The 25416-nt window shown below is 56.5% G+C and overlaps 1 protein-coding gene across 1 annotated transcript in view; it reads right to left on the minus strand.

Moving 5' to 3' along the window:
• The window catches only part of ERFL (ETS repressor factor like), a 38938-nt gene extending 15501 nt beyond the window's left edge, over window positions 1-23437 (minus strand). Inside the window, exon 1 of the mRNA XM_032614197.1 lies at window positions 23358-23437. The gene's annotated coding sequence lies outside the window, so the exon portion shown is untranslated. The remainder of the gene's footprint in view (window positions 1-23357) is intronic.
• Window positions 23438-25416: the final 1979 nt, after the last annotated feature.

A 25416-nucleotide genomic window follows, 5' to 3' on the forward strand; every position in this document is an offset into this window, starting at 1 on the left:
CAGGTGAGCAACGGGCAGATGTGTGGAGATGTTGGTGTGACCTTGTGAGGCAAGGAAAAAGGAAGTGAGAAACATGGGAAATTAGGTATGTGGGAAGAGAAGAGAGGTGGATAGGTAGTACCTGAAGGACAGGTATACAGGTGAAGCAGGTACCTGTGGCCAAGGACAGATTCCCTGCCCAAACATGTATAAGTGTGAAGCTGTGCATTGGGAGACACAGAGAGACAGAGACAGAGAGACAGGGAGGAGTCGGACGCAAGGCCAGCAGCAAGTGTGCAGGTGGGGTTGGTGGGGCTTTCAGAGCACAAGGGCTTGTAGGAGACATCATGGCAGGGAAGGGACCGGAGGAAGAAGGATACACATGATACCTGGGGGCTATTGCATGTGTGAGCCATCAGGTGCAGGGGCGGGGGGGGCGTGGGTGGTTAGGAGACATGTGGGGTTGGCGCATGTGTTGCTGTCTGGGATGAGTTACCTGAAATGACAGGTATGGGGGAAGCCTTTGGAAGTAGGTGTACTTATGTTAAATTATGGGAGATGGAGTGTGAGGGAGTTAGGTGCAGGCAGAGAGAGTGCCACGAAGCAGGTGTGTTCTCAAGTGATGGTGCGTGGGACGCTCTTCCGGAAGGACCGGTGTGATGGTAGACAAGGCCAGCATCGCAAGGGAGAGGTATGGGTGAGAGCCAGGAGGGTGGGAGGGAGCGTCACCTGAGGACAGAGAAGGAGGACACACGTGTGAGTGCCTACATGCAAAGGAAAGGGTGTGTGTGTGAGAGAGAGAGTGAACAGGTACTGCCTGAGGGGAGACAGAGATGAAGAAATATAGATGTGTGAGGAACAAGTGTGTTTAGAGCTTTAGGGGGCAGGTCGGGTGGTGCACGTGCAGGGATAATGGGGTATGAAATGAGACAGATGCAGGCATTCAGGTGGAAAGGGCAAATTTTGGAGAATAGGTGTTACCTGGAGGTGCAGGTAAGCTATATCACGGGCATCTTTGAAGCAGGTTTCAAGGGACGAGTATTACCTGGGCTGGGGGGGGGGTGGGGGGGGCAGGTGAAAGGAAACAGGTGATACCTTTAGGGGCAGATGAAGGGAACAGGTGTGGAGGAGAGGGGTTACCTACAGGGCACAGGTATAAGGAGACGAATGTTACCTAGAGGTCCAAAGGGGGAACATCGATGTGACAGGTGCGTTGATAGACAGGTGTGGGTGAAAGGTGTAACCTGAGACCACAGGTGTATGCAGCACGACTCTTTGGGGTGGTGTGCTGCCTCCGTTTCACTCATTACCCCCTCCACCCCTCCCCAGGGGCCAGCTGTGCTCTCCCACCCCGCCCAGGGCTCTGGCCCGCGGCAGGGCACGCAGTTTGCTCTGGGCTTGGCCTGCCGGGCAGCCGAGGCTCCTGAGGCTGCTTGGCGATGCGGAGCGCGTCTGGGCCTCGGCGGCTGGCCGGGCGGAGGGAGCGGGAGGGGGGGCCGTTTAGCCGTGATAGATCCGCGCGCTGCTTGTCTCTTAATCTCCGGAGCGACCGATCGATTCGCTATTTCCCTTTGTTGCCAGAAAATTCGATCCTGGGCCTGGAATTAGGTCCCCGGCTTAATCTGAGCGGAAACCAGTGAGGGGGAGACAGAGATAGAGACACTGAGAAAGACAGAGACAGAGAGATATTGAGAGACAGAGAGAGGCAGAGACAGAGAGACAGAGAGATGCTGAGAAAGATAGGGGAAGGCAGAGATAGGCACAGATATTCTGAGAGACAGTCTAAGGAGTTGGACCCAAAGAGGTAGAGACAGATGCTGCAAGAGACAGAGTCACAGAGACGGAGGGATAGATTCTGGAAGAGCTGGAGGTGGACACAGAGATCCTGGAAGAGACAGGAACAGAGAGTCAGTGAGAAGAGACCCAGCCAGGAAAGAGATGTCAGAGGTGGCCCGGTGTGGTCCTGGGACAGTTGTGAAGTGACTGGGACAGAAGAGGTGTGTGGCACTAGGCCACCTGTCCCCAGAAGGACACGCCCCCCCAAAGGTCACGGCCAGGCCTGCACTCCCAGCCCAGAAGTGTGCAGACCCCAGAATTGGCCCAAATGGCCTTCCCACAGCCCCTGGGACCCCTCACCCCAAATATCTAGAGCCCAGTCTGCAGATCCTCAGCTCTGAACTCCAGCTCCAAATCCAGACCTCCCGGCCCCCCCACCCCGCGAATCCAACCCCCCATGCTGAGCCCAGCCCCAAATATCCACAGCCCTAGTCCTGACCCCCAGCCCCAAACGGTCCACCCTCAATCCCAAGTATCCAGCCTCTTGGCTCTGAGCCCCCAGGTCCCAAATTTCAAGCCCTCAGCCCTGCTCTCTAAACCCAAGACTCTCGCCCCAAAAGTCCAGACCCACCCTCAGGTCGGCCCGCCAGCCCGCGCTCTCACCGCCACATCTCCCGCGCTCTCGACACACTCTCCAGCGCCCTGGTCCCGGACCCTGCCCCGAGGGCGCACCTCCAGCCCTCTCTCCCTCCCTCCTCCCGGGAGTCCGACGCAGCCCCAACCGCCTCGCCGCCTCCGGCTCGGGGAGCCCAGCTCCGGAGGTCTCTGGGAAGCGCCTCCCGCGGCCCGGCCCCCGCCCCGGGAAGGAATCCCCGCCCCCCATCCCCGCCCCTGCGCCGGCCGCGGCGCTCACTCACTTTCCGGGGCTTGCGCATCCGCACCGGTCCGGGGAGAAGTGTTTAAAGTTCGGATCCCACAGCCATGGCCCCCGCGGCGTCCTGGAGAGTGGGCACCGGGGCGAGGGACGGGGTGGGGGGAGATGCCCGGAGCCCCGGGGGGCACGGAGCCAGAGGGGGCGCGAGCAGGGAGCGAGAGTCACTGAGAGACCAGGACACCGAGAGACACAGAGACGGGGGGCGGAGCAGAGACAGGGAGATGGAGAGACCCCCGAAACAGAGACGCGCAAAGAGAGAGAGAGAGACGCGGGAAGCTGGGGACGGAGCTCCGGGCGGGCGGCGGCGCCACGAGCGAGGCGCGGGGCAGCAGGGCCGGGGCGGGGGGCGCGGGGTCGACCGGCCTCCTGCGCCTCCTCCCGCTCTTCCGCCTCCTCCTCCCGCTGCTCCGCGGCGCGCGCCGCGCGCCTCCCGCCCTCGCGGCCGCCCGGCCCGGCTCCGCGCGCAGATATATGGAGGCTGCGGCGGCGGCGGCGGGCGGTGCGGGGGAGGGGGCGGGAGCGCGATCGATGGAATATAATTTTCCTCAAACTCGGAAAATAAAGTTCAGAGCTGATCAAATTTGAAAACAGATGTCGAATCGCGACTCTAAATAAGGTTCGATCCCGGGACTGAGGGAGTGGGGGCTGCGGGAGGGGGTGGGTGGAGAGGTGGAGACCCCCCTCCTCTCCCTTTCCCTGCCCTCCGCGTCCCGCCCCTCCCGAGGAGGACGCGCGGACAAACCGACGGGCGCGAGGTGGAGGTGGCAACTACGTGACCCTGCTGGACACGCAGAACTGGATCTGGACACGACTCTCGCGCACAAACACAGTCTGGGTAGCAGACACACAGACACGGACATAGGGACACACGAATACACTAACACAGTGCAAACACACACACAGGACACAGCCTATGGGCACATGGATACACAGCCGTAGCAGACACACACACACACACACACACACACACACACACACAAGCATATACACCAACAGATGGACACACAGCCTGCACACACAGACCTACCCTGACTCACAGCCATTCCCTGATCCGCGGACCCACAGACTGGACACATGGACATACACAGATCCATGGTGATATACAGCTACACTCCATCCCTGACACACAAACCCTCTTGACACACGAGCCCAGGGCATGTGGACAGACAATCACAGACAGAACAGAGGGCAGGCACACTGACACTCCCCTTCACATGCCCACGCAGTCACAGGAGCACATACCCACAACTGCAGTGACAGGGAAGGGCCCCATCCCAGGATCCGCTCCCATTGAAATAACAAGGAAATAGCCACTGGCCTCACGACCCTGAGAGCAGCCCCCAGCCCAGAACTCAGCTCCCACTCAGATGCCCTAGCCCAGCCTGACCCTGGTCCTCACTAGACACTCTTCTTTTTTTTTTTTTTTTTGCGGTACGTGGGCCTCTCACTGCTGTGGCCTCTCCCGTTGCGGAGCACAGGCTCCGGACGCGCAGGCTCAGCGGCCACGGCTCACGGGCCCAGCCGCTCCGCGGCATGTGGGATCTTCCCGGACCGGGGCACGAACCCGTGTCCCCTACATCAGCGGGCGGACTCTCAACCACTGCACCACCAGGGAAGCCCGCCACTCTTCTTTTCCCTCTCTCGCACCTACCTCACCCCTTCTCCTTCTCCCCCTTGCTGCTTCCCTCCCCCACTTTTCTCTCCCATCTCAAGGTCAGGCTCCACCCCCAAGCCTCAGTGCCACCTCCTCAGGGATTGCCCCTGGAGTCACCTGCCTCCAGAGGGGAAAGTGTATGGGGCAAGAAATAGTGGCCAGGACAGCTCTGTGAGATCTCCCCAGCCCCACTGACCCCCGGGTGCCAACACCAAGGTGATGAGGGGATGAAGAAGGCTTCAGACAGGCCCCAGCTCCAGCCCTATTCACCACTCCCCACCTGGGCAAGTCACTAAACATCCCCCAGTCTCAGTTTTCTCATCTGCAAAATGGGGCAATAATGTCAGTTACATGCTAGGGTTAAACAGGAACATGGGAGAGCACTTGGCACCATGCCAAGCTCCAAATAAACACCCCTGCTCTGAGCATTACTACTTCAAAATAATCATATTGAAAATACTAAACATTTGGCTGGAAAATGAGAACTCCTTCACTTGTCTCTACACGGAACAACACTCTTTCAAGTAGGCAGCGGGAAGCCCCTGCCCTGGGTGTCCCTATCCCGTCATTAAGAGGAACTTGAGACACCCTCAGGAAAGTCAGCATCCTCTGGGTATCTAGAACAACCCGGACTGTACACAGCATCCCTGAAGATAGCTCACCAGCTGGACCTGTACCCCTGGGGTGTCTGTGACACCCACCAGACTGTGGAGGACATCTTCCTGGGACCTTCACAGTGGGTGGCTCTGAATGTTCTGGAACACCCTCTCTGGGGTAGGATGGCTCATCTGCATGTGGCGCCCTTTGGGAGAGAGACAACACCCTTCAGGAAAGCTAGAACACTGTCAGGGCATCAAAAACACCAACTGGAATGTATTTTGTGACCATTAAATGGGCAAAAGGGCACCTGAGAAAAGAGAAGGGACACCTTCCAGGCAGAAAGAATGCAACTGACTGTATGTTCCCCCCTTCAGGAAAACAGCACACCCTCTGGGAAGATGCCATTTATTACGGTGTACCCAGCACCCATCCTCGGAATGTTAGTGGCACCCATAAGACAGCAGAAAGCATCAGCTAAGATAGCTTTCACACCCTATCTTTAAGCCCCGCCTCCAGGAGAGACTAGGCATCTCAGGGTGTCAGAAACACCCCTAGAGTGTAGGTAATAACCATGAGCGGCTTCCAATGCCCAGTCAGAGGGTATGGAGGACCCGAAGGAGAGCTCTGATGCCCTCAGTGGCCAGGACCAGATAGGCTGTACAGCACCCATCTGACTGCTCAGAACCCCCTTCCAGAGAAGACGGCTTCCTGATTTCTGGGCTGTGCATCTTTGGATCATCTATGCTCCCTCTCTGAGCCCCAGGTGGTTGGGAGGATTCCTGAGATGGACATCAGTGTGCCCTGCCTTGTGAGCAAACAGTAGCTGCTCAATAAAAGCCAGAGTTCTTGTTGTTAGACATGTCCGAGGAGGCGTGTAACACCCACCAGGGCTGCGTATTCACTCGTTAGCAGTATCACCTACACCTACTTGACTTGAAGGAAGCATCTCACAGGAGGGGGACCATTAAGCTGTAGTTAACAACCCCAGGGAGGCTGCGATAGCAGATGACTGTAGTTAACACCCCACTGAGAGAGAACGCCCTCAGGGTGTTTAATGCCCCCTGGAAATGAGAGAGAGAGAGAGAGAGAGAGAGAGAGAGAGAGAGAGGACACCCTCACCAGCCTGAAGCACCCAGTGGACTGAATTTATTACCCATGAAGGAGAGAGAACACCTCTGGGGTCTGTAACATCCATTAGACTCTTTTCAAACCCCTAGGGAGTACGAGGACCCCCCCCCCCACCCCCACCCCCCACCCCGTGAGGGCTAATGCGTCCCTTTAGATTGAGGGTAACACCCCTGAAAGCGTCTCCAGGTGCCTGAACACTACTAAAGGTGACTGAGGGTGAAACCAGGAAGGGTATACGCTGACCCGCCCCCCTCCTGCCATAAGAATCCATCCCCCAACCCACTTCCAGGTGGGCAAGGTCCTCCCTGAACCACAGGAGCACAAGAGGCAAGGATGGCAGTTGGGGGGGGGGGGGGGGGGGGCGGAGGGTGGAGCTGGGCTGAATAGGGTCTGTACACAGTTACCATAGCCATGACAATTGTCACTTCAATGGTATTTGCTCTGAGTAGGCACTGGCCCAAACTCTATACATAGATTAACTAATTCTCTCAACAACAGCCCTACGAGATAAGTGCTGTTATCAGCGTCATTCCCATTTTACAGATGAGGAAACTGAGGCACAGAAGTCACTTGCCCCCTGTTACACAGCTAGCTAGTGTTGGAAGTGGGAACTGAGCCAAGGCAGCTGGCCGGGTGGGGGGGGGGGGTTGAGTGGGGGTGGGTTGGGGGGTGGCAGTCTATGCCCCCAAGCAGCAGGCTATACCACCCTGCTGTATACACTCCACGTAAGACGCTGATCTTCAGCTCTGACACCCCCGCAAGCAGAGTCCACCGCACCCCCCAGGCTCTCTCTCTGCACTTCCTCTGGCAGTCTGACACCCCCTACCCAGCCTGGCTCAAGGCTCCCCGAGGGCAGGGCCTGTGTCGGATTCATCTCTGGGTCCCCACTGAAGGCAGAGTCTGGCACAGGGAGGGTCAGGAAGGGAGTGAGAGGAGGGAGGGGGAGGGTGTTAAAGAGAGCAGGGAGGGAAGGAGGGGGGAGGCGGTAAAGAGGGGTTCAGGGAGGAGGGCGGGCAGCCATGGGTTCCTAGGGAGGTGGCTGAAGGAGGGCCGGGGGAGCAGGGCTGCAGCGAGGCCAGGCCTGGCCGAGGGTGTGGGGAGCGCTGAGGAAATCCAGAGCCGGGGGAATCAAGTCTGCTGGGAGAGGGGGAGCAGACAGCATCCCCTCCCCCACCCCTCCCCCACCCCCACCGCCTGGAAGGTGGCGAAGGATGCAGGCAGGGGATGACACGGACGACAGACAGACAGCCACACGGGCCGTCGGGAAGCCGGGGAGAGGCAGCCAGCCAGGGAAAAGGCGTGTGTGGGGGTGGGGTGAGAGTCAGACAGACGGACAAAGGCGGGGTGTTGAGAAGACTGGTGGACAGATGGGGGGAGGGGTCCCAGGAAAGGGACGGACAGGCTTAGGGCTTGGGGTTGGGGCGGAGAGGACAGACAGACAGCAGGGGAGAGTGGCCCCGTGCGAGGGGAGGACAGACAGAGGACATGCAGGGACTCGGCGGACAGATGGACGCGGTGCAGGCGCGGCCCGCGAGGCCGGGGCCAGGCCGAGGGCGCGCGCGGTGGCGGCCAGAGCGGGGAGGCGGAGGCCGGGTAAGCGGCGGTGTTTGTGGAGCTGTCGGCTGCGGTGGAATTATGAAAAATAGCAGGCATCGGAGCCGGCCTTCAGCTTCGATTAGGGGAGATGGGACATGACAGGTGCGATCAATACGCAGCCGTTCTATAAAGTGTCAAGTAATGAATCAATTTCGACTAAATTTTCCATTTTTCAGAGGCCGTTCTCCGAGAGGAGAATATCCTCTTTTGTAAAGATATTATTATCGATTTCGGCGGCAATTTGACATCAGGGGTAGTTAATTCCACTCAGAATAAAATTGAAAACACTTGAGAGAGAAAAGAGAGGCGAAGAGTGAGACAGAGAGGGAGAGAGGGGGAGGGAGGGAGGGGCTGGGAGAAGAGAGAGATGGATGGACAGAGAGACAGAGAGGGAGACAGACAGTGAGAGAGAAGCCCAGAGAGATGAGCGGGGGGAGACAGAGATATGCAGAGACACGGAGACACAGAGAGAGAAACAGAGATGGCAAAGCCTGAAGTTATAGAGAGGGAGACAGAAACCGAGAGAGACATTCCGAGAGAGACTCAGAGATAGAGAGACGGGGTGGGGGGGCACTGAGAAATCGAGACAGTTTGAGAGACAAACTGAGAGAGTCTCAGAGAGAAACCCAGGTGTTAGAGACTTGCCACAGGGGTGCAAAGAAATGGACAAAGACAGATTCAGAGAAAAAGATGGAGAAAGAGGCAGGAGAAACTGACAGACAAAAGTGAGAGATGAGGAGAAACTTAAGGACCTGGGGAGAGAGACTGAGGGAGGGTTGAGCACAGAGAGGAGAGAAAACGGAAAGGAGAGAGAAGGGGGGGGCAGAGGGGAGGAGAGGGGAGAGAGGCCGCTGAGAGGGAGGGGGAGGGGCGGGCAAGGTCACCCAGGAGGGGGCAGACGCTGAGGGGTCCTGGGGGCTGAGGGTGCACACAGAGATGGGAGTCTGGGGAGAGCCTCCTGCCCTGCCTGTGTTGTACCCCAAAGTCACTCTGAATGGTGGGGAGAGTGTGTGTGTGTGTCCGTGAGCTTCTCTGGGGGGCGAGGGGTCTGATCCAGGGCTCCCGGCTGTGACTGGGGTAGGGGGTCTGTGTGTGCCCTTGCATGTTATGACGGAATCCTATTACTTGTGTGTTTCCTGGAATCATCTGTGTGTGTCCCTGTTCCCGAGCCTGCACACGCTGTGGGGCCCTGGCCTTGCGGCCCCATGGGTCTCAGCAGCAGGCAGTGGTGACAACATTTCTGCTTAGTGCCTGTCAGTCCCCCAGCTGAAATCTCCATTTAGCCCTGAGCAGGTCACAGCCTGCCTGGAAGGGAGGAAAGAGGGGGTGGGAGGAAGGACCCCTGGGTTCTGAGACAGAAGGTGACTGGGGACCCTAATGCTTGGGTCTGAGGGAGAAGGAGGCTGGGGGGCTGGGGTCCTAGGTCTGAGGCAGGAGGGCGTGGAGACCCAGACTTCTGGGTCTGAGGGAGGAGTGGGCCGGTTGGCCTGGACACTCCTGAACTGGGATGGTCTGCAGACAGGCAGTGGGACAGCTGGGAAGCTCCTCAGCCATCGGGTCAGCCTCCCCACCAGAAAAGCCTGTACCTGCTGCCCCCTAGTGGACAAGGGGATTAGGCCAGCCGAGGGACAGGGAGCTGACAGGTCAAGAAACCCCAGGAAGGGAAGGCAGAGGGACAGACCCAAATGGGAGCAGAGACAGAGAGACAGAAACTGAGAGATGGGGACAAAGAAACAGGTGGACATGGGAACAGAGGTGAAGACAGGACAGAGAAGTAGGCAGATAAAGGGGCAAGGGTCAGGCAGATAGGATTGAGATCCTGGTCGAAAGAGAGAGAGGAGAGAGAGGACATGGCACAGGTGCCAAATTAGAAAGGGATAGGGGAAGATGGGGGACAGAGGGGGGTCTGCCCATAGACAGTGGGCACTGAGTAAGGGAGACAGAAAGACTGCTGTTGGACAGAGAGAGGCTGGGCTAGTGGGAAGACTCTGATACAGATAGCACGAGAGACAGAGACAGAAGCCATGAGGACAGAAGGACAGTGTGACAGAGGGATGGCGGGTCGATCTAAAGAAGGGAGATGTAAAGAAGAAGAGAAAACCCAGTAAGGAGGCAGAGAGAAATCAGATGGACAGAGAGAGATGAAGGAAGTACAGGCTGACACAGAGAAAAGGAAAGAGAAAGAGATGGGCAGACACTCATAGACAGACAAATTGACAGAAACTGGCAGGCACACCCAGAAAGACAAGAGGTGGACAGAGAAAGACAGGTGGACAGGGGGTTATGGAGAAGCCAGGGCCCCCAAAGCCAAGTGGACACCCCAGGATGGAGCAGAAAGTGGTACGAAGGGGTGAGGCTGGATCCAGGACTGGGGGAGACTTGGGCCTCGCAGGGGATCCAGGCTGAGGGGCTTCCCGAGGCACAGCTTTGGAGCGGAGCTGGGGACGGGGCTCCCCTGGTCGGGGTCTCTGCCCACCACCCCCTCCTAATCCCCACCGCCCCCACCCGGCGGGCTGCCCGGCGGAGGCGACAGATTGAGCGATGAGGCACATTACGTACTTAATCCGCCTGATTGAATGTTTTGCTTTCGCCCAAATTGAAACATTAAACAACACGGGACGAGAAGAGGCGGCCGCAAATCACTCATGAAAGATTCATCTTCTCCCCGGCAGCCGCCACCGCCGGCCTCCACCGCCACCCGCCCCAGCCGGGAAGCCAGGGGCTGGTTGCGGGGGGGGGGGGGGGGGGCGGGCCGGGGCGGCGCCCCTGCCCACTCTGTGGGGTCGCCCCCCAGCCGTCACGGCCCAGGGAAGTTCTTCTCACTGTCTGGCCTCCATCCCACAGGTGGTCTCAGAGACCGAGACCTCGGATCCCTGGATCAGCAGGGTCAACATGGCCTTGGCCCTGCCCCTGTGGGAGGAGAAGCCCTTTTGCCCCTCTGGAGTCCACTTCTCTAGCTCCCCTCCCGGCGCAGCCCAGGACCCTGGGGCGTGGAAGGTGCTGCCCAGTTGGTCTGGAGCAGGGGGATGAGGTCTGAGAGCCCGGATGCAGCAGTGGGGGGTGGCACCTGGGGATGAGTCGGGGGGGGGGTGGGGGTTATGTCAGAAAGTGGAGATGGGAGGACAGGGAATGTGTGTGTGCTTCCTGTCATTCTGGAGTTCAGTCTGTCTGTCCATCTGCCTTGCAGGGATGACAATACTTTGTCTCCCTGTCTCACTCTGCCTATGTTGTTGTAACTTGCTGTGTGACTGTGCCTGTCTTTGTGTGTCACTACCCCATGCCTATGTGATCCTGTGTGTGTAGTTGTAACTCTGTGGGCCTGTGCATGTCTATCGGCCTGTGGGCGTCTGAGTGTAACTTTCTCCATCTGCATCTTGTGTGTAGTATCTTTGTGTGTCTGTGTCTATGTGACTTTCAGGGTGTGACTATATGTGACTTCCTGTGTGTTCCTCTGTGGGTGCCTGTGTGTCTGTCTGTCTTCCTGGGTTTGTCTCTATGCGCTGCTTGCTCTGGGTCTGTCTGAGGGTCTGCATTTAACTATTTCGTGTCTGGGTCTGTTTTGTGCATCCCCGTGTCTCTGTGACCGTGTGTCTCTCAATCTCTCTCAGTCTCTGGGTGTTCCTTTCTCTGTCTCTGGCTGAGAGAGCACCTGCTGGGGCCAGAGACAAGTCACGAGAACAAGTGGGGCCAGGGTGGGGAGAAGCAGGGGAGAGAGGAGGAAAGAAAGAGAAAGACAGGACAGCGGTGACGGTGACGTCTGAGAGCAGGGGAGCAGGGAGCAAGTGCGAGGGAGCTGGGGGGGGGCCGTAGTGAGCGCCACGGCTGGAGCGGGTGATCAATATTCGATTTAGGTTTTAATTCCGGGGCTTTCGGAGCCTGTCAGCCCTGATGTATGAGCTCACACCGGGGCTGCCCAGCCAGCCACCCAACGGATGCCCATGGCCTGGTGGCCTGTCCTGGCCCCAGCTCCCTTGCCCGGCTGGCTGCCTGCTGTGGATGAGGGGGAAGGGGAGAGTGGGGCTGTGGAGGAGGAGGCCCCGTCCAGGGTCCAGGGGCAGAGGGAGGGGCTGCACACCCATGTGTGCACAAGTTCACCTGAGTTCACAGTTGAGTTCACGCCTGGTCACTCATTTATCCAGTGGACCTGCAGACCTGCTCCAGCCTGCCTGTGCCAGAGGGAGACAGGAAGGGGACCCTGGCTGTGTCCCTAGGGACTCCCAGAGGTCTCAGGGACACCGTGCCAGAGTCCCACAGCCCTCCTGTCAGCACTGGTCACACACATCTAGACACACACATGTGCTGCTGCGCTCACGCATACCTGTGTGCATACAAGCCCTGACACACGTGTCCGCACACAAACCCCGACAGGTGTCCACACACTTGCCCCTGGACTCAAACACACATTCGCACACACTAACTCTGACACACACGTATCCTCTGACATACACACATGTCCACATACACATTCTGACACACGTATGTGTCTGCACACATAACCCCAAGACTCACACAGACACATGGATAAAGGCTCCCCATTAATGGGAAGTGGGAGCAATGTGGGGAGACAGCCTTCCAGTAAGAGATCATAAAGAGACAGAGAGACGCAGAAACTCAGACACAGAGACTGACACGGTGACAGAGATGGAAGGGACACAGGCAGGTAAAAGAAGTGACAGAGAAAACCAGGGGAGGCTGTGAGAAGAGCTAGGGGAGCAGCGGACAGGGATGTGGGATCAGTGTGGGAGGGGGAGGGGGAACTCTCCCTTCCTCTCTGGATGCGGCCCCCCCAACCCTGTCTCTCTCTCAGGAAGATGGATCCTCCGCCCTCCCTGATGACAATGCTGTCTGCGCAAACTTTAATTAACACTTTGAGTTAATTAGTTCGAGATCATTTAGGAGTAAAATGTTTTTATTAGGGAGGCTGCGAGCCTGTTGATGGATGGGGCGCGATTCGCTCTTCCGCCCGCCGGGGACAGCCGGTAAACAGAAATCAATCAGCGGCCTCCCAACCCAGCCCCCCCCACACCACTGCCAAGCTCCCAGCCCAGGGCCCAGGAGTCCGGGCTCCCGGCGCCCTCGGCCTCCCAGGTTCCCCGAGTTAGGGTCCCGAGTCCACCACTCTCCCAGATCCAGGTTTCCGGAACCCTGGCTCTATCTTCCCCCTCGGGCCCCTGAAGGCCTTGACTCCTCCAGCCTCGGTGGGACCCTCCCCACCCCCACGCCCACTCCCTTCCCGGGCTCTTGGGCAGAGAATTAAGGGCCGATTCGCTGTTGCGGGGCTTCCTGGGCTGCCGATCAGACCCTTCCCTCAACTCTCTCCCACGGTCCCTGACTCCCGCGTCCCCGGAACTTTCTCTTCGTCGTCTGGGCGGCTCTGTCTGGCTGTCTCGTTTGGTCTCTGCGAGGGCCGTCTCGGTCGGGCTCCTGCAGCCCCTCCCGCCCCGCGGACGGCTTCATCAGGTGGCCGGGCGGCGGGGGCGGGGGACGCCGGGCCGGGCGAAGGGGGAGGCCCGGGGCGGAGGGGGCGGGGGTTCCGGGGCCGATAAATCTTCATCAGGCGGCAGCGGGGGGGCCATTAGGCGCTAATGGGAAGATGGAGGGGCCTGTCGGCCGCGCGGGCCGGGCCTCATTTGTCCTGCTTCCCGCTCCATTGGCCGCCGCCCCCGCCCCTCCCCTCCCCCGCCGCCGCCGCGCGCCCCATTTCCGCTTCGAACCTTTGGAAGAGATGGGGGCGCAGAGAATCTGGGGGGTGGGATTGAAGAAGGAGGGAGTTGGATTGCGGGAACAGACTTAGAAAAGAAGGAGGGGGCGTCGGAGGCGGAGGGGAAGGCAGTTAAGCAGCAGAGGCAGAGCTTAGAACGTGGACGACTCAGATAGAAAGCAGGCCGGGGGAGGGGAAGATATCTGTGCGGGAGGGCGAGAACGTGGACGTAGTAAATAGAACTCCCTGGAGGAAGGAAGAGCTCGGCAGGGTCACGTAGAACGCGAGAGGGGACCTGGACCGCGGGAGGGGTGGGACGGGAACTCGGCGGGGAGCGGGAGGAGCGCGGGGTTGGAATTAGGGGAGGGGTAGGATCACCGGCCCCGGCCTCCAGGGCGGGGGGCCCCGGGAAGGCGCGCGGGCGGCGTCCCTCGAGGCAGAGGCGCAGCCGCCGCAGCCCGCTCCCGGACTCGCGCCCCTCGCGCGTCCACTCTGATTTCTCGGCCCATTTTTCTTCCTCTGCTGTCACTCCGGCTCTCGCCCTCCCGCCGCCGGCTGCCCCGCCGCGCTCTGCTTCCCGCGGGAACCCCCGCCGCAGCCAACCCCGGGGACCGCAGCCCGGCTCTGCGCCTCAGGGCTCCCACTCCCGCCCCGCCCGGGCCCCCTCAGTGCCCTCCAGAACTACGTAGGCCAGGCGTGTGACCCCCAAATCGGTCACCCCCGAAATGGATCACCCCTCCCAAAAGATCCACAGGAGGGGCCCGACCTTGGGGGCAGCAGTGGAGCTGGGGTGCCCAGACCTGGGGATGGGGTCTTTAGCACTTCTGGGCCCCAGCCTCAGATTCCCCAAAAGGAGGCGGCTAGAAACCCAAGAACCAGGCACGTGAGTCCCCACCGGCTCTCAGAAACCCCCAGGCAGACTGGAGACCCCTAGGATCAGATCCATACCTTGAGCTGAGTCACCCCAGGCCATATAAAGTTACCCAGACTCAGAAACGTATTCTACGCACAGCCCAGCCCTAGACACCCCCAAACGAGGGTTCTGGGCCCCAGCCCCATTCACCCCAAACCTCCAGCCCAAGACACTGACAGGATAAGGGAGATGGGCCTTAGATTAGTCACCCCAAAATAAGTAACTCCACAAGTCACCCCTAAAGTAGACATTTATTCCCTCAGACTCAGTCATCCCAGAGTTAAGCATCAGAGGCCCTAAAGTTGGCACACCTAAACTAGACTTTCCTCATTGAACCCTAAACAAACATCAGGACTTTGAGATAAGTCACCCATGAGCTAGACAAATGGGCCCCCAGCTGCTGTCACCCCACTCAGGGCATGAATGCTGTTCTCAACACAAACGGGGAAATGGGACTGAAATTCAGTCGCCCATAAACTGAGTAACTCCAATCTTGACAACTGGAGCCCCAGACTCAATCAATCCAAACTTGGGATCTGGGCCCCACCCAGCTTAAGACTCCCCCAAGACTAGACAGTTGGCTCCAGACTCAGTTTCCACTAAGACAAGGTCAGGAACCCCCCAGCAAATCACCTTGACACTAGTCACCTAGGTCTCTACCATCACCCCCAAAACGTGCATCTGGACCCAACCGTTGGTAACCTTAACCCAGGGACTTGAACAAGCCGCTTTCCTAGCTCTCCAACTTGCCATCTGGAACCCCGCCATCAGTTGCCCTTGAAATGCACATCTGAGCTCCCTCCGCATCACCTCCCCTAAGAGTTAGGAACTTAATAAGTTAACCCACAAACTAGGCAGCTAGCCTCCCAACCTCAGACATCTCCAAAGACAGGACTCCGACACTGAAGCTTAGTGATCCTCAGACTATACCTCTGGCCCCAACCTTCAGTTACCCCTACACTGACCATTAGTATCTCGTAGGCTGTTACCCTAAAAGTAGGCAAATGAAGCCAAGCACCCCCTAGTCAGGCATTTGGAGCTGACCCTCAAGGTCAGTCACCCTAAAATAAACTCTGGGAACCCCATAATCAGAAAGATTCAAACTCAGAATTTAGGGTGCCTGCCTCAAACGCCCCTGTAGTGGGTTGTGATGGCCCCGCAAAAGATGTCCATGTCCTAACCTGCTAATGTGACATTATTTGGTAAAGAGTCTTTGAAGATGTCATTAAGTGACAGATCTCCAGATGAGACCACCCTGCATTACCTGGGGTGGCCCTAAATCCAGTGACGATGGTGATGTCCTTGTAAGAGACCAAGACTGAAGAGAAGCCTCAGAGGAAAAGGCCATGTGAAGATGGAGCCAGGAAGAGGTAAGGAAGGATCCTCCCCTAGAGCCTTTGCGGGGATGGCGGCCCTGCCGACACCTTCATTTTGGACTTCTGGCCTCCAGAACTGCGAGGGAATAAATTTCTTCTGTTTTAAGCCACTTGGTTTGTTACCAGCCACAGGAGACTAATTCAACCCCCCCCAAAGCCAAGCCTCTGTATCCCTCCACTCAGTGACCCCCAAACTAGGGATGTGAACCCCACAGTCAGGTGCCCCAAACTAGCCTCTATTCCCCAGATCAAACTTCTGGATCTCAGCCCAATTACCCACCATCGTGACACCAGGGACCCACAGTCACCCCTAAATTTGTTAACTAGGCCCCGAGGCTCATTCAGCCCCAAAACGTGTACATGGATTCATAGCCACTGTCACCATTAAAATAAGTAGCAGGAACCTCCATGGGCAGTAACCTCCAACCTCTCCATCGCCACAGTCTCACAGACACCTGACTTTGAGACACCTCAAAAATAGGCAACTGGGCCCCTGGTCTCAGTACCTCCCAAATGAAATAAGCATTAGAGCCCCTCTAATTGGCAAACCCTAAACTCAGCATCTGGGCCCTGAGGTTAGTTCACCCCGAACTAGGTATTGAGACCCACCCCCATTAAGCCACTCCTAAACCAGGCATCTAGGCCTTCCAAGCTCTAAGCCGCCATGTCAGTCAACCCTTAACTAGGTACCTGGGTGATTAGCCTCAGACACCCCCATACTAGGCAACTTCAAACTCCATCACCCCTAAACCAGGTACAAGGAAGCCCAGTGACAGTCGCCTCAAACCTTGGCAACTAGGCCTTGAGGCTCAGTGAACCCCAAATTGTATGTAAGTATTAGGAACTCTTAATAATCCCCAACTAGGCAGCTAGTCCCCCCTCTTAAATGCCCCCCAAAACTAGGCTTTTTTTTTTGTTTTGGACCGTGCTGAGCGGCATGCAGGATCCTAGTTCCCACCAGAAATCAAACCCATGCCCTCTGCGGCGGAAGTGCAGAGCCTTAACCACTGGACCGCCAGGGAAGTCCAAGGCTTCTGATACACAAGAATGACAGCCACCCCCAGCCCCCAGGGAGGCATCTGAAGACACAGTCAACTGCAGGTGACTGAGGGGGTCACTGCCAAACTTGACACCTGGGCTCCAGCCGTCATCCCAAACTGGCATTAGGACTCCCCGTTGGTCATCTCAACCTCAGCATCTGGGCAGCCCATATGAGGCCCCCCCAAACTAGACATCTGAGTAGCTTGCCTCAGCTATCCCCAGACTAGGGCTCTGGGTCCCCCAGCCCCAGAACCTCCCATCTGGACACCAGGGTAAGTCACCTCGAATTTAGCATTTAGGGCCCCAGCCCTAATCCTCAAATTAGAATGCAGACCACAGTCTCACCCCTAAGTTTACCTTCAAGGCCCCGCAGTCGGTAAAGCCACAGCGAGTCTCTCTCAGAAGAGCATCTGAACCCCACGGCTAGTCACCCACAAGCTCGGCATCTAGCCTCCCAGTGTCAGATACCCCCAAACCACGGTGTGGGACACCCAGGCTCAGCGAGCCTCAAACTGCAGTCCACTCTAAAGTAATCAACAGGACCCCAAAATGAGCATATGGGCTGCCAAGTGTGGTCACCACTAAACCCCAGACCAGTCACTCTCAACTGGGCAGCTGAGTCTCCAGACTCAGCCAGACTTGACAGGGGAAGCACCCCAGGAGGCCCCTCCTGTGTCACCAGCTGGGCCCCCGCTGTCGGCACTAATGCAGGCCTCCGGGGCCCCCTCCAGCCCCCGTGTAAGTCTGCACTGTCGCAGATCTAGAGCCTGGCTTTAGGCACCCAAATCAGGAACGTGGGCTCATGAGCACCAGAACTCGGCAGGAGGGACTCCGGTCACCCCAAATTCAGTATCCCCCACAAGTAGGGACCTGGGTCCCCAGTTTTCATCACCTGCAACAATGCACTTGACCACCAGAGCCATGTGCCCCAATCTAGACTTTGACCCTCAGGACCCTGTTGTGTTTGACTAAGACTAAGGCAGCTGAACCCCGCCCCGAGCCAGAAAGGCCCACAGCCCGCTGTGCCCCAGCCTCAGAGACCCCACCCCCCACCTCAGACCTGCATTCGGGCCCTGTCCTCCCCACGCTGGGTGTCTCTGCCCCAGTGTCCATCACCTCCACGCCCATGTGTTGAGATATCCCAGCCTTGAAAGCCCTTGGCCCTTTGTGACACAGACGTCCCCAAACCCAATCAAGCACCCCTCAAGTGGATCCTGGGCCCTGGGGTCCTGACCTCTCGGGTTCCAGATGCCCAGACTCCCAGCTTCTGTAACCCCCAAACGGGGCTCCACACCCAGGCCACGCTTACTCAGAAATCCACACTTGTCCAGGGACCCCACGCCTGGGCACAGGAGGCCCCTGACTCAGTCACCCCAGGAGCGCTCAGGTGCCAGCACACTGAGGCCCAGCATCTGGAAGGCACCGCGCCCCCAGGCTCTGCACCCCAAACTAGAGGACTGGAATGACAAACTGGTGACCTTCCGTCTTACCAAAGGGCACAACCACAACCCCAGTCTCTATGCCCCAAGCTACACAGCTGGCCCCCGTGTTGCCACCCTCTACACAGATTCCTGGCCTAATGCCCCAGACTAGGCCCTGGACTCTAATCTCTGACATGGGAAACTAGGTCCCCACACCCCTGGTCACACCACCCCAAACAGAGCACCAGACCCTTAGTATGAAAATATAACCAATCTCCATGATGCCGTGTGTCATCTCAAATTGGGCCACTGGATCCCCAGTTTGTGTCTCCCCAGACTAGACAACTGAGTCCCCATCTGTCATCCCAAAGTAGACTAGCAGAACTCTAGTCTCCGACACCCCAACAAGGTACCCTTGGTCTCTGTCATCCAAAGGAGGCAAGCTAGTCCCCCATCTCAATTCCTTCCAATAGGGGGACTTCCCTGGTGGTCCAGTGGTTAAGACTTCGCCTTCCAATGCAGGGGGTGTGGGTTCAATCCCTGGTCAGGGAGCTAAGATCCCACACGCCTCAGGGCCAAAAAACCAGAACATAAAACAGAAGCAACATTGTAACAAACTCAGTAAGGACTTAAAAAAAATTCTTTCCAACTATTCACCAGCACCCCCAATCTCAGTCACCCCATCCCATCACCCCCAAATAGATTGTGAGACCCCAACTCTATCACCCCAAAGCAGATGACTGGCCTCACACAGTTTCTGTCACCCTAAACGGAACCACTGTTCACATGAATTGGCTCCCGACCCAGGGACAGGTAGTCTCTGTCACCTGGAACTGAGAGATGGTATCCCCCCAGCCATGTCACCTCGGACACCTGGTCTTATCACCTCAAACTAGACAACTGGTCCCAGTACCTGTCTCCCCCACATGGACAACTGAACCCCAATTAATGTCAACCCAAACTGGACAAAAGACTCCAGTCCTTATCACCCCAAATTAGAAAACAAGACCAACAGTTTCTGTCACCCCATCTGGGCAACTAGACCTATAGTCTCTGTCACCCCAAACATGACAAGGGATGAATAAAGTCTGCAACATCAGGGACTTCCCTGGTGGTCCAGTGGTTAAGACTCTGCGCTCCCAGTGCAGGGGGCACGGGTTCGATCCCCGGTCGGGGGGCTAAGATCCCACATGCCACAGCTAAACCTGAGCACTGCAACTACTGAGCCCACGCGCTCTAGAGCCCACGCACCGCAACGAAGAGCCCTCGTGCTGCAACAAAGACCCGGTGCAGCCAAAACAATTTCATTAATTAATTTTTAAAAAAAAGTTTGCAACATCAAACTAGACAACCAGCACTCAAACTCTCTCCACCAGTTAACAAGCTGAGCACCCAATCCCCCACCCGGACCATACCACCAACCTCTGGTCTTAACCGGCCTGTCACCCCCAAAACATCCTGGGATGTCAGTCTCTCAGTCCTACAAAATAGACGACCACATAGCCGGCTTTGTCATCCCAAATGCTCCCTGGGACCTCAGTCTCTGTCACACGAAATTAGAACCAGACCCCAAGCTCTGTCACCCCAGGCATGCTCTGGGACCTGCGTCCTTGGTCCACAAAACTAGACAGACTTCAATCTCTGCCACCCCAAATCCTCTCTGAGATCCCAGTCAATATCCGAGCAAACCTGACAATCAGACCCCGGTCTGTCTCCCCAAACATACTCTGGGATCTCAGTCTCTGATCTCCAGAACTAGACCACCAGACCCCCATTCTGTCACCTCCAATACACCCTGGGACCATGGCATCTGTCCTCTGAAAACCAGACAACCATGTCCCTAGTCTGTCACTCCAAATACGCCCAGAACCCTAGTCTCTGTCTCACAAAACTAGGCAACCAGACCTCCAGAGTGTGTCAACTGAATGTCCCTGGGACCCAGTGTTTTCCCCACAAAAGGATACAACCAAACCCGCAGTCTCTGACACCCCAAGTATGCCCTGGGACCCAGTCTTTGCCCCTCCCCCCCGAAACAAGAGAACGGTACCTCTAGGCTCTGTCACTCCACTTTGGGCACCTGGGTACATAAATGTCACTTCAAACTAGAGACCTGACCCCACAGCCTGTGTAGCCTTCACCTTGTCAATCAAACTCCGGTCTGTCATCCTTAACTGGACCACCAGACCCCTGGTCCCGCTCATGCCAGACTAGACGAGCGAACTCCCATTCTACGTCACCCTAAATGAGACCCCAGAGCTCTAGTCGTTTCATCCCAAACTGGACAACCGATCCCTAATCTCTGTCATCACGAACTAGACAACTAACCTCCTAGTCTCTGTCACCCCAAGCCGGGTCCTGAATCCCAGAACCTCTGGTCTCTGCCACTTCAATCTAGACACATGAACCCTCACTTCTGATGTCCCAAACTAGACACCTGGACCCCCAGGCTCTGGCACTTCACACTAAACAAAGACACCCCACGGTCCTCTGAAATCTCATGACAGCGGCATCCCTGGTCTCTGCTTCCCAGGCCAAACAGGAGCCCAGTCAGTCTGTCACCCAAACGAGGCAACCAGACCTGTACTGTCCGCTTCTTCAAACTCGCCAAAAGGTCACCCCAATGTCTTTCACCCCAGACCAGCACCCCAACCCCAGTGTCATCACCCTAAACTAGACAACCAGTCCCTTGGTCTCTATAACCCCAAGCTAGACAATCGGCCTTGTGTTCCTGGCACCCCAAAAGGAATAACCAGACCACAAGTCTCAGACACCCCAGTGGAGTTCACCAGACCCCCAATTTCTGTTGCTCCAAACTAGAAACTGAAACTTCAATCTGATATCCCAAACCTCAGGCTTTTGATATTTCAACCTAACAACTAGACTATCACTCTGTCACCCCCCAAAATTAGACGCCATATCTGATACCCCTAAGGAAACTCCAGGGCCCAGTCTTGGTCACCGAAAACTAGACAATAAGACCCCCGGTCTGTCACCCCAGACTAGACTAGTCCCCATCACCCCAACCTTGACAAGAACCCCAGTATCTGACACCTCCAACTCCGGTCTCTGTCACTCCCAACCAGACAAAAGAGTCCTAAATCTGTCACTTAAAATTTGAGAACTAGACCCAGTGTTTTCAGCCTCAAACAGGACAAGCAGACATTCTCCAAACTAAAAAAAATCATCTCCTAGGGAGTTCCCTGGCGGTCTAGTGGTTTGGATTTGGTGCTTTCACTGCCTTGGCCCAGGGGTTCAATCCCTGGTTGGGGAACTGAGATCCCACAAGCCGCGTGGCACAGCCAAAAAAGAAAAGCAAATGTCCAAAAAAAAAAAAAAAAATCTCCTAGTTGCTGTCACTTCACACTGGGCAGAGAACCCCCCAATCTCTGGTGTCCCAAATTACACAACAGGATCCCCAGGCTCTGTCACCACCAACCAGACAGTGTTGCCTGTCTCTGCCACCTCAAGAAACAATCAGACCCCGATCAGGTTGCTTCCAGCCCAGGGGACACCCTACCTTGTCGTCCCAAACTAGGGCCCTGGACTCCCAGTGTCCTCAGGAATCCCAGTCTGTCACCCCAAGCTAGATAAATAACCTCAAAGTTGATAAAAGATCCCCAATTTCTATTACCCCAAACCAGAGACTGGACTCCAAGCTGTCACCCCAAACAAGACAATCAGATGGCCAGTCTGACACCCCGAATGAGGTTCAGGCACTCCCTGACTCTGTCACTCTACACTGGACAAGTAGATCCCTTGTCACCCCAAACCTGGGCCCACGGGCTCTTTAATCATGAAGTTGACAACCAGAGCCCCAATCTGTCACTCCAACCAGCTAACTGGACCCCCAGCCTCTATCACCAAAATAGACAACCAGACTTTTGGTCCCCTGATGAGACACCAAGCCCCCAGTTTCTCTTTCCCAAAACCAAAACTCTCCACCCCAAGGTCATTCAGGAAGGGATAGAGGGGGAAGTGACCCCCCACCCCGTTCTGCCCACCCCCATGGAAGCTTCTGGTCTCCACATCAGTTAGGGACCTGGAGTTAGTCACCTCCAGATTAGGCCTCTGGCCTGAGTCTCAGCCTCCCACCACCAACCCCCAGACCCAGGCTGCTGACCCCTTGCCCCAGGGATCTCAGTCCCAGGTCCTTGGGCCCCCGGCCTCTGTCACCTCCAAACAAGTCAGCCTGACCACATTGACTCCAGGCCCTGCAGTGGAAACTGGACGGAGTGACCACCCACCCCGAAGGGCAGTTTCCCCTGGGAATACTGGCAGCTGGATTAACAAACTAAATGCCCTCTGCCACCCCCAAGTTGGGATTGGGACCCTGGCCTCTGAGTAGACTCTCCTCCTCAGGCACCCCAGGTCTCCTCGGCCAGGACAAGTCCATCCCTGGCTCCCTCCCTGGAGAAGGTCTGGAGGAAGCCCTTTTCTGCCCTCTGGTGGCAGCCACTGGAAGTGCGCCCCTGGTGACTGGGAACAGAGTGGTCCCAGACACCCAAGCCCCCTAATGTTCCCATTTTGCCAGAAGTGCGGGGGTAACCCTTGCCTGCTCTCTCCCACTCAGCTCCGATGCAGGTCAGTCGCCAAGCGCCCACCCTCATCTTCCTGAATCTGCCTTCCCGTCCGTCCTTTCCGTTCCACGTTCCTGCCTCATCTTCCCCAACCTGGCTCATCCTCCCCGGTCTCACTCCTTCCAGCCCATCCCCCACACGACACCGAAGGGATATTTCTTTTTCTTCTTCTTCTTCTTTTTTCTTTGCCCGTGCTGCACGGCTTGCAGGATCTTAGTTCCCCCATGAGGGATTGAACCCGTGCCCCCTGCCGTGGAAGCGTGGAGTCCCAATCACTGGACCACCAGGGAAGTCCCTCAGAGAGATATTTCCAACGTTCACACCTGACCCTGTCCCTCCCCTGCTCAAAAGCCAGCCTTCCACAGTTCCACATTACCTTAAGCTAAAATCCAAAGCCCTCCCGTGGCTTGCAGGTCCTGCCTCATCTGGTCCTCGACATCCTCCCCACCATCATCTCCTATGTCACTCCCTTCACCCCAGCCACAGTGTTGCCTTGTCACTGGGCAGGTCCTACCTCAGGGCCTTTGCACTTGCAGTTCCCTCTGGCTGGAATACTCTTCCCCCAGACCTCTGAGGGGCAATCTCCTCCTCATTGCTCAGCAAGGCCCTGCCCCTCCACTCTAAGCGAGTCCCTCCTTCCCCAGCTACCCTCCAGCCTCACCTGTTTCGTTGGCTTTGCTGAGAGCTTCCTGCTGGTTGTTGCTTGGCTCATGAATGTGGGCCTACGTCTGTTTGTGGCACTGCTGGTTCCCCAGCATCTAAGCCAGTGTGTCCAGTAGAAACAGGATATGAGCTACAGATGTAATGTTGTATTTTCTTTCTTTTCTTTTTTTTTTTTCTGGCCGTGCCGCGCGGCATGCGGGATCTTAGTTCCCTGACCAGGGATCAAAGTCCTAACCACTGGACTGCCAGGGAAGTCCCCTGTGTTTTCTACCGAATTACATTTTAAAAAGTAAAAGAAAAAGGTGAACATAATAATTTACCTGGCATATGCAACAGATTATCCTTCCAGCACATAACCAATATACACAATTATTAACGAGATATTTTACACCCTTTTCCTACTAAGTCTTTGAAATCTGGTGGGTATCTTACCCTCACAGCACATCTCAATCTGGACCAGCCATGTTTCAAGTACTCAGCGACATGTGGCTGGTGGCCACCGTACGTGACGGGATTCCAGAACAATGTTGAACGCTCAGCGGGCCCCCGATAGACACTTGCTGAATGAACGATAAACCGGTGAGTTTTGGTGATGGAGACACGAAGTTGGGGAGGCCGGGGGAAGGCACTGCCAGGCCTGGGCACTGGCTGTACCTCTGCTTAGGCCACTGGGCCCACAGCTCTTCCTGTGGCTGGCTCCGCCTCCCTCAGAGCTCACTGAAATGCCACCTCCTTGGAGAGCGCCCCCAGACCAGCGCCATCTGAAGTAGCTTTTCAGACCCTATCTGTCACCTCACTTTGCTGTCACACCTGCCAAGTGCTTTCCCTACCACGTGCACTTCTCTTTTGTCAGCGGTCCCACACGGCAGCCTTCACGTTACAATGAAAAGCAGATTGTGTCACTCTCACCTCACTCAGGAAAACCAAAGCCCCCCCGACCCCCCATCTGCTCCAGCCATACCGGCCTCCTCGCTGTTCCTCAAACCTCCGGGCACAGCGCTGCCTCTGGGCCTTTGCACCTGCTGCTTCCTCTGCCCAGAACATCCTTCCTCCAAAAGATCTGCGGCGGCTCCCTCACTCAATTTAAGTCTTCATTCAACAGCATCTCAGGGAGGTCTTCTTTAAACTATAACTCATCTCCAGAACTTTCTCTATGAGGAAGAGTTAACAGAGTAGGCCCAAGACTGCTGTCCTTAGAGAGGCCTGCTTGCGTAGTGGCCCTTGGCTGGTATCTGGGAACCTGGGTTTCAGCACGGTTCTCACCACTTCCTGGAAGAGTGGCTCTCGTGTCTAAACTGTTGGTGCAAACGATGTTGTTTATTCTGAAAAACTGCTTTCCTTTTGGGTACTAAGTCTCTGATGAGCTTCCCCAAGGACAACATTTCACTGCTGGGCGTATTACACTCAATCCAGGTGACTCCACTGGGAGAGGACTCTGGGCGGCTTGTGCCTGGTTTCCTCTGGATTTCGCCCCATGTGCCTTTTTCCTTTGCTGATTTTGCTTCATAGTCTTTCATGATAATAAATCACATCTGGGGACTTCCCTGGTGGTGCAGTGGTTAAGAATCTGTCTGCCGATGCAGGGGACAGGGGTTCGATCCCTGGTCTGAGAAGATCCCACGTGCTGCAGAGCAACTAAGCCCATGAGCCACAACTACTGAAGCCCGCGTGCCTAGAGCCCGTGCTCCACAAGAGAAGCCACCGCCATGAGAAGCCCGCGCACCGCAACGAAGAGTAGCCCCCGCTCGCCGCAACTAGAGAAAGCCCGCGCGCGGCAACGAAGACTCAACGTGGCCAAAAATAAATAAATTAAAAATAAAATAAAATAAAGCCCCAGTAAGTGGCAATTCATTAGCTTAAAAAAAAAAATCACATCTGTGAGTACAACTTAGATACTGAGTCCTGAGTCCTCCTAGCAAATCATCGAATATGGGGGTGGTCTCGGGGGCCCCTGCATACTCTTTTCTCCTCCTTAGAACTTGTCATCACTGGCCGTCCTATCACATCTGTTATCCATCTTGTTTACTGTCCACCACCCTCCTCCCATCATGCCCGTG

This window comes from Phocoena sinus, chromosome 19, assembly GCF_008692025.1.
Source record: "Phocoena sinus isolate mPhoSin1 chromosome 19, mPhoSin1.pri, whole genome shotgun sequence".
In the NCBI taxonomy this organism is placed as follows: Eukaryota; Metazoa; Chordata; class Mammalia; order Artiodactyla; family Phocoenidae; genus Phocoena; species Phocoena sinus.